The sequence below is a fragment of the Phodopus roborovskii genome, unplaced genomic scaffold (genome assembly GCF_943737965.1).
Source record: "Phodopus roborovskii unplaced genomic scaffold, PHOROB, whole genome shotgun sequence".
NCBI lineage: Eukaryota > Metazoa > Chordata > Mammalia > Rodentia > Cricetidae > Phodopus > Phodopus roborovskii.
The window spans coordinates 6,267,389-6,276,546 of NW_026126575.1; positions in this window are offsets into that span (position 1 = coordinate 6,267,389).

The window sequence follows — 9,158 nt, forward strand, 5'->3', positions numbered from 1 at the left end:
GGCCTCATGAAGCCTTGGTTCTCAAGTGATGACAATTACTGCCTCTCACACAGATATTGGCATTACAACTTTTTTTAAATTTATTTTTCTTATTTTACATATTCATACCTGTTCCCTCTCCCTCCCTCTCTCCCATGCCCCCCCAACCACCCTCCCATCCCACCCACCCCTATTCCACAGGTAGGGCAATGCCTTCCAGGAAGGGTCAACAAAATCTGTCAAGTCATTTGAAGTAGGGACTAGGTCCTCCCTCTTGCCTCTAGGTTAAAGGGATATCCCACCATGGGGAATGTGCTCCCAACGTCCTTTTGTGCACCAGGAATAAATCCTTGTTCCACTCAGTCGAAGAGGATGACTTTTCCTGAATAGAGGACTGACCTTCCATCAAGGGTATACGAGTAGCTGTGCTCCCCTGCTAGAACCTCCGAACAAGCTCTCAAGGTCCCTGGTTTTCAAAGCTATATTGAGGAACAAAATGAATGCCCTGAGTCATATCCACTTTCCACCTCACCACCACCCTAACACAGAGACACACTATCAGAGAGCCTTGCCTGAGTCCTGAAGGTAGTCATGAAGTTTGTTCTATGCTCCTATGTACTCATAGCAAGTAAGCCCAAGTGATTTCATGAAATTCATCTTGCCACTTTGCTCTCTCTTTCCTTTTTATCGGTGGTGTAAAAAGGATCTCAAATAAAGCCATTGTGTATGCTTTACCTCCTTCTATACTTTTGCATGAGAAGAGCAGAAGTACATGTCAATGACTCAGAGATACCAAGAATGCTTGGGGGCTGAGCACATCTACTTTAAGATCTGTGAACTAGAGAAATTGAATGAGACACATAGGTTTTGTTTTATGCATGTGAAACTGGATACCTCCAGCCTGAAGGATTATAGATTCCTCCATGTTCCTGAATACGTTATATCTTAGTCCAATGTAGCCCAATAAGGAAACTGAAGCTTAAAGGTACCATGACTTGGTTAAATTTACATTAAAGTGTTTTTTTTGGTTTTTTTTTGTTTTTGTTTTTTTTTTTTTGTTTTGTTTTGTAAATATAGTTAATGATAACACCATCCTTTAGTTTTCTCAGACATAAAAAGACAATTGCTTTCTTACTTTTGTTAGTAAAATATTCTAAAGAATTTAAGGCACACAAGTGTGCATGCACCCATGATTATAACTTTAGAATCCCTTAGGCAAAGCATAAAAAAAAAAAAAACAGAAGCATAAAGATCAGAAAAAATTACAGAACAAAAAGTAATCATTTTCTTAGAATATCTTTTCTCAATAATGGTTTATTTACATAGGAAAACAGTTCTGTCTGTAAATACAATGGCTTAGGACTGAGAGGGTACAATGCCCTGTTCCACACAAGGATCACTAGCATCAGCAAACAAACATTGCAAGCTCATGAATTGTCAGCTACATTCTGCCTTGCATTAGGAGGACAGATTGAATGGAGTACTCTGTTTTGTTTTTGTTTGTTTGTTTGTTTTTGTTTTGTTTTGTTTTTTGTTGTTGTTTTGTTTTTCTCTAGTCCCAAAGTTAAAAACATGGTTCTTTTTATCTGGTGGTGGGCTGAAGGGAGGAGGCAGAATCTAGTTCACTGGGAGCTATATTGATGGGAGATGTCATTCTGTAAATATGTTTCTCTTATTGGTTAATGAGTAAAGCACACTGGCAAATAGGAAGGCAAGATAGGTGGGACTAGGAGACAAGAAGGATTCTGGGAGTTATAGTAGAGAGGAGTCAAGATGTAGGCCATGGAAGAAGAGCACTGAACCCTTTCTCTGGTAAGATTAAGACCATGTGGAAATACTTTGGTAGAAATGAGTTAATATTTAAGACAGAGTAGCCAATTAGAGATGCTAGTAACAGGCCAACAGTTTTATAATTAATACAGTATCTGTGTGTGTTTTGGGGGGGGGGGCTGACGTGGCTCTGGAACCAGGCTGATGGGAAACTGGTCATAATGCTATATCTCGCCCTAGCCCCTTCCTTTATTCCATTTTCTCTGCTTCTGGGCCACCATGATGTTAATTGAACTGCTCTGACATGTGTATCACCACCATATAGACCTCTGAAATGCAGAGAGAAAACAAGTAATTCCTCTCTGAAGTTGCTTGTCAGGTATTTGGTCACATTACAGCAAAAGTAACCAAATGTATGTACTGTTCAGGAAATAATCCACCTGCTTAGGAACTGTTCCCTTAGGGGAACTCTTGTCCCTTCCTGATTCCACACTTTTCTAAAGTTATCCACTAGATAACTCAAGATTCTTCGGGCATGTAGGGCAGATATGCAGTCCACTGTGGCCAATAAGAACATCCCACAAGGTATACAATGGTCTAAGAAAAGAGATGAATTATTCAACATGGCAAATCAATCCAAAAATTGCAGTGTACATGGAGTCAAAAGATATGCGGCCCTTTTCTCTATGCTCTTGTTTAGAGCATCCTTGTTAAAAAGGAAGAATAAAATAATAAGAGAAAGATAGTCACAGAGGTGTGGAAAGCTGTGGATGGAGGGGCTGAGAAACAGAAAAAGATGTTACCATCTGGGCATGTTAAGCCCTTGGTCTGAACATGTGAATTATTAATAAGACTTCTCTTTTTTCTCTAAGCCAGTTTATTTTCTCTCACTTGCAGAAAGAATTTTGTCTAATCAAATAAATTTTTAAAGGGGTGCATGAAAATGCCAGAAATGAATATAGAACTTAAGCTTAAAACAAAAATTAAAATTCCCAATATGTTCACAAATACTATATTCAATGGAGAAAATATGCAAATTATGCTTTGGTATACATAATATACTTGGTTTAAATAAAAGCAAAGGAATAAAAAATGCAAATTGTGGTGTCATGATAAGAACTGAAATTTGATTCAATAATTACATCACTGGGTTGTAAATATTTTCTTAGGTCCAAAACTTGGTAATTTAAAACATTTATTGTTTCACAGTCTTTAGACTGACTATCCAAGGCCAACTTAGTCATGTCTCCAATTTTTTTAGGCTATACTCAAGGACTCAGCAGGATGGGGGGGGGTGGCGCGTAGTTAATCTGGCAGGTGCTTTGGGGTGGGAGCCTTTGGATCTCACTTCGCTATTGGCAGGATTCATATCCCTGATTACAACTCCATAGAGAGCTTTATTTCCAAACTTGACATGCACAAAAGGACATACCTATAGTTTGTTTTCTTTTCCCAGTTTTTTTTAATCATTTTATTGTTTGAGAATTTCAACATGCCTATATGTTTTGATCAAATCCATCCTCCATTCATTCCCCAACAATTACTTTCCTATCACCCATCACTTTTCCCTACAAATTTCATGTGCTTTAAAAAAAAATAATACTAATACATTGAATCCGCTTAACACTGCATATGCTTGGGTGTAGGATCATTTACTAGAGGAGGAACAGACTCTCAGGAGCCATATTCCTAAAGAAAACTGCCTCTTCCTTCCCCAGCAGCCAGCAACAGCCAATAGCTTCTCAAATGGAGATGAGACATCATTAGCCCCCTCCCCAGCCCATGCTAGGATTTTGGCTGGCTTGATCTTGCACAGGCCTTGTACGTGAAGTTCCAGCCACTGTGAGTGAGTGCATATGTGCAATGGTGCTGTCATACAGGACAAATACTCATCTTTGCAAAATCCATCCCCTCTGGTTCTTACCATTTTTTCTGCACCCTCTTCCACCATGACCCCGATCCTTGTCAGTAGGAAATGTGATGCAGTTACTGCATTTAGAGCTGAGTATTCCAGTCTCTAATTCTCTACATGTTGGCCAGTTTGGGGTTTTGTATTCATTACAATATACTGTAAAAAGAACCTTCTCTGATGAGCATTGAGAGATGTACTCATCTACAGGCATAAAGTTAAGAACTTAGTAGGTAGTTGGTTAATATGTTCATTTAGTGTAATAATCAAGCCAGGTTCTCCCACAAGGCCCATGACCTACCCATCCACAAGATTTTGTTCCAGTTTATAATACAAATCATGAGTTCTGTTTTATAGAGCAGGTTATAAGACTAATCAGAAACTTGTTGCACCAGTGGGCATAACTTGACGAGCCAGTCATTACTGTGGCTCCCAGGGTTCACAGATAATGCCACTGATGACTTGTCCACCCCAGTATCATGCATATAGAACCATCTAACTCTCCGAAAGATAGTCAATAGGGATGCAGCTCCCAGGTTGGTACCAGCTCAATGTCCTGTGACTCAAGTATATCATCCTTAGTAATAGAGTCTTACTATCAAGTTCAGGGGTAGTAAAGAACCATATTAATAATCCATAATTTTAGTCAGCCACTTTAAGACCCCATTGACCAATAACTTGGGAGGGGGAAGTAACTCATACCAGTAAATGAGGTTTTTATTTGAAAGCCTATGGCATTTAAGAGAGGTATTGCTTCCCACCATCACATTATAAGGTAACTGCATTTAAATCCTATTTATGTGTGGATATGTACACATTTTAGGAAACTTCTATATTAGTGGGTTTACAAGTGGCATATTTCAAAGCTCATTAATGTAGCCATTCCTCCCCATATATACCCTTTACCCTGTGTTCTCATCTGTCACTCATTTAACCCTTCCTATTTCTTTTCTCTTTCCACCAGCATTATTCCACCTTCCCTTGAAAGGTGGCTAGTTCTGTGGTTTTATGGGCACTCCAGCTTAAGCACACATATCCAACAATCCAAAGCTAGTGTCCATGTACAAGAGAGTGTGTGTGCTATTCAATATTTGGTGCAAGGGAAAAGGGAATCCTGAGAAACCAGGTAGGACTGTGGAATAGAAAGACCTAACTGGAAGTGTATGGAAAGAGGTCTCAGAAGAGCTTAAAGGGCTCATGGGATGGAAAAGAGGGGCCTCCCTGTGGGTAAACAAAGAGGAAGCAAGGCAAGTCAGGTAACTGGGGAATGGGAGCCCCATGGGAGCCAAGCTGCCTGGGAATAAGGTAATATATATAGTCAAACTTTTTTTTTTTTTTTTGTCATATAGGATTCTCTATAGGGCAGTTCACACTGTAACTCTAACCATCTTTACAATGAGCAAATTTAACAAAGAGAGTGATTTAAACAGTCTTTTATAAGCAAACCCCAGAAGCAGCAACCCTTCACTATCCTAGTCTCTTCCTGAGAAACAAGCCTCTAGGTCCATCCCACTGTCAGAAGGTTGGTTGCACCAAAGCTGGAGGAGTACCAGGAGATAGAAGCCACTGTGACCCAGTTCAGAAGCTGTCTAAGAGTCCCTCCGCAGAGGCCTCTGCGTCCTCAAAGATCAAACTTCAATTTCTTAGGAAAATAAAGAGCATTATTTCACCAAACTCAAGCAGCATTAAAATGTTACTGTTATTATTATTAGGGGATTATAATGGTCAATCTTTCAATTTGATCTGGGATCAACTAGGACACATAACTCTGTCCCATAAAATCCTGCCTGGCTATTAGAAGCATGTTTCTGTAAGTAAACAAGCCTATAACGCCACATCTGTGAAGGCTTTTCCAGGAAGGATTTACAGAAGCCTCAGAGTGGATGACATATGCCATGAATTCCAGCACTCAGGAAGCAGAGGCAGGAAGATCTCTGTGAGTTCGAAGCCATCTTGGTCTACAGAGTGAATTCCAGGACAGGCTCCAAAGCCACAGAGAAATGCCATCTCAAAAAAAAAAAAAAAAAAAAAAGTCTGAGAGGAAAGCCATGTCTGCTCACCTACATTCTCTCCTTGATGTTGAATGAACTGCCCTGTCACTGTTGCTACTGCTGTGTGGGACACATCTTTTATGGCCACCATAACCTTCTTTGGACTTCCAGTGTAGACCAAACCAGAGGCTCTCCAACACCAGACTAGGACTACTACTGAGAAAATACTGCTGGTTTTGGAATGCAGATGGCTATTGTTGGCCATTACAAACCATTCTAATAAATGCCCCTTTATAATACATATTCCTTCTATTGGTTCCATTCCTCTAGAGAACCCTGACTAATACAGGGATTATACACAGGTGAAAGCTAGTCGGGCACTTTTGCCTCAGCAGCACACTTTTTTAGTTGTGGTGTGAGCAGTAGATAGAGAATATGAAGGTATTAGGGCTTCTGTAAGCACCACATGTATCAGCATCAGAACATTTTTAATCACAACACTAAGGGCTCAACTTTCTCAGTTTTGTTGTTGTTGTTGTTGTTGCTGTTGTTGTTTGTTTGTTTGTTTCGTTTTGAGGGCAAATATCCTGGGACCCAGGTCTCATCCAAGTCAGGGAGACCATGCTCATCTGCATCTGCTGGGAGCACAAGTACACATAGGTGTGTGGGTGTGGCAGAGTGGATGAAGATGTAGAGTTCAGAGTGGACTAATAGAGTGGAGAAAACATGTGGAGTTATTTATTTATCAAAATAATTGGCTCTGTCTATCCGAACATTTGGACTTGCTCTTTCTAATCATTAACTGCTCCATAAGATTCCATTTGGCTGTTGTAAGCTTGTTCCTCTAAATAAATGACTGCATGAAACAAACCAGCATCATTAGGATAGCTCCTTATTAAGCTTTAAGAAAAGACTATCATTGTCTGCATTTGACAAAAGGGAAAGAATGAAATTATTTGCATAAAAATTATAGATGTAAAATTTTTAGAGGAGATTTATACCCTAGGATGCTTTGCTTTAAAAATAGTTTTACTTATTATAGAGATGGCAGCTACGCAAGGAGCTGTTTTATAAACAGTTTAAGTTACTACTTCCCACATGTACAGGGTGCATTCCCAATTTTGTGTATATTGCTATTCATTCTTGAATAAACACTTCCATTTTCCTATCTACATAAGAGGTAGATTAGATTTCCCCCTGGAGAAAAACCGGCCACCAGCAAGCAGCCTAAAGGCTTCTTTTGTGTGCAGCTTTCCTATGTAGAAAAGCCAAGGTTGCAGCAGAGAATAACAACAGGGATTTGTCGTGGCTGTAAGAAAGTGTTCTCAGCTTGATTCAAGTTGCATATGTGCCAAGTTCACACAAGAAGACAAAACAAACCAGCACTGGACTATTAAGCCAGGATATGTGAACTAGAGAGAAGCAGCATGTGTCAGCAGAGAGTTCTGTTACAAAACTGCTTCCCATCACCAAAATACCAGTATAGGAGCTGACACGGTGTGGTTGATTCCAACCGTCGGGATACTGGTAAACCTTCCTTAATGCTGCTTCTGACATTCCAGGGCATGCATCTGAGCCCATGGTATAAAGCTTGTGCTTTCTGTAAGTAGTGACTTTAAAATCCATCTCTGTCCCTGTTGCTTCCTATAGCAAAAAAGAGAGCAACGATGGAAGGGATGGGTGTCTCCTCTCCGCTGCCTCATTGGATCTTTTCTGTGAAAGGCATATCATGGGCCTGGGAGGCTGAACTTGAAAATAACACCTTCCATTCACACCTCCAAGAACTCAAAGGTGGCAACAGTCCTTGATGCCATTTTGAAGTGGTTTTCCTGGACATCTAATGTCTGATACCATTGTGACTGGGGATATGATTGCCAAAGCCTCCCACACACCCATGAGAACCTCCACATTTGCCTAACTTCATGTATGAACACAAATGTATTTTAATGTTTTTTTATCCAAAATACTAGACTCTGTAGTTAGGCTCAAAGCCACACTCATCATGCCTTTTTGAAAGCACATATGATTTGGAAATGACTGACTCATTCCCAGGACTCCATCAAGATGTATAAAGCTATGGTCACCTCATCTTCCATTCAACAAGGAGAGTGGCCTGGCAGCCAACAACAAAGATGTCAAAGATGTCAGGGCCTTAAACTGCAACCTTATCCCTGCCTTAGACTGTAACCATCCTGCCAGAAAGAAAATTATACTAAGAGAACTGGATATGACTCTCTTTGACTAACTGGTGAAACAATAGTTTCCAAGAAACTGGGATTTCTTCAGGAATCTCATGCTGGAAGAAGAAAAAGAGTGAAGCCTGGTGACAGGAGAAAAGGAATTTGTCTCCCAGGAAGACAGTGATTGCAACTCTGACAACATATCAGATTACCTTGCAGGAGGGACTGGCACCAAGACAATGAGAGATCAGTGATGAGCAAGGACCACACTGTGACCAAAATTTCTTACTATACATACATGTTGCCTTCCATTCAAACCTGAAACCTCACATCAGGACTCTGAAGATGGACTGAATGTCAAGTCCCAAAGGAACTTGGAGCATCTCACTTAGTACCTGTGGCTCCTCCTAGCACTTCTCACCCCATCCTAAACATCTCCCTCCCAAGGGCTGGGCCTAGATTCCCTTCCCCCAGCTTTTGATTTTTATATAACTCAGCCATTTGGACTACATGCTCTCCTGGTCCTCTTGGCCCCCTCTCCCTTCTCTCTCTCTCTTCCTCTCTCACTATCTCCCACATCTCAATCCTCTCAAGGCCCAGTCTGTATCCTTCAGAGATGCCTCTGGATGTGCTTCCCCTCATATCAACAATATAATGCTTCTCCTCAGCCATAACATGGAGCAGTCATGTCTTCATAAACCTGTTTTGTGAGTTTCTCTCTATCAGCATGAAGTCTACCAGCCAGGTAAACTGTGTCTGTATCTGCCTTTCTCAGCAGGAGACATAAGAGCTCTCAAAGAAAAATGAGGCCTGGGGCCTGATTTTACATATGAAATGAACTAACCAGGTAGGTGCAGCCTTGGGGAAGGAGCTGTTTTGTTTGCTACTCTTAACATAAAGCTTTAGTTAGTCATCAACATCATCAGATATCTGAAGGATAAATTATAACAGGAAGTAAAATTCAAATATCCTATGTATCAATTTGAATGACAAGAGATGTTCCACTGCCGCCACAATCCAAGTTGAGTTGACTATGCTCCATGGTCTTCTTTGGAGACCTCAGGATCACCACAAGTAGCTAGCATTTCTGCCTATCATTTAGGAAGTCACTGGATCTTTTTACTTCTCTTCCCAGTGTGGCTACATTGAATCATCAATTGCACTTTCTCTGCTTTTCAGTAACACCTTGCAGACAGGTGGCCAAGCCTAACTTATTAGAGCTGCCAGGGTCTAGGCTCTGACAACTCCCCTAACAATTCCCTCCCTAGCCTTCATTTTCTATATCTCTGTGATGCGGGTAGCGACAGTTGCTCTTTGATGTTGTGCTAT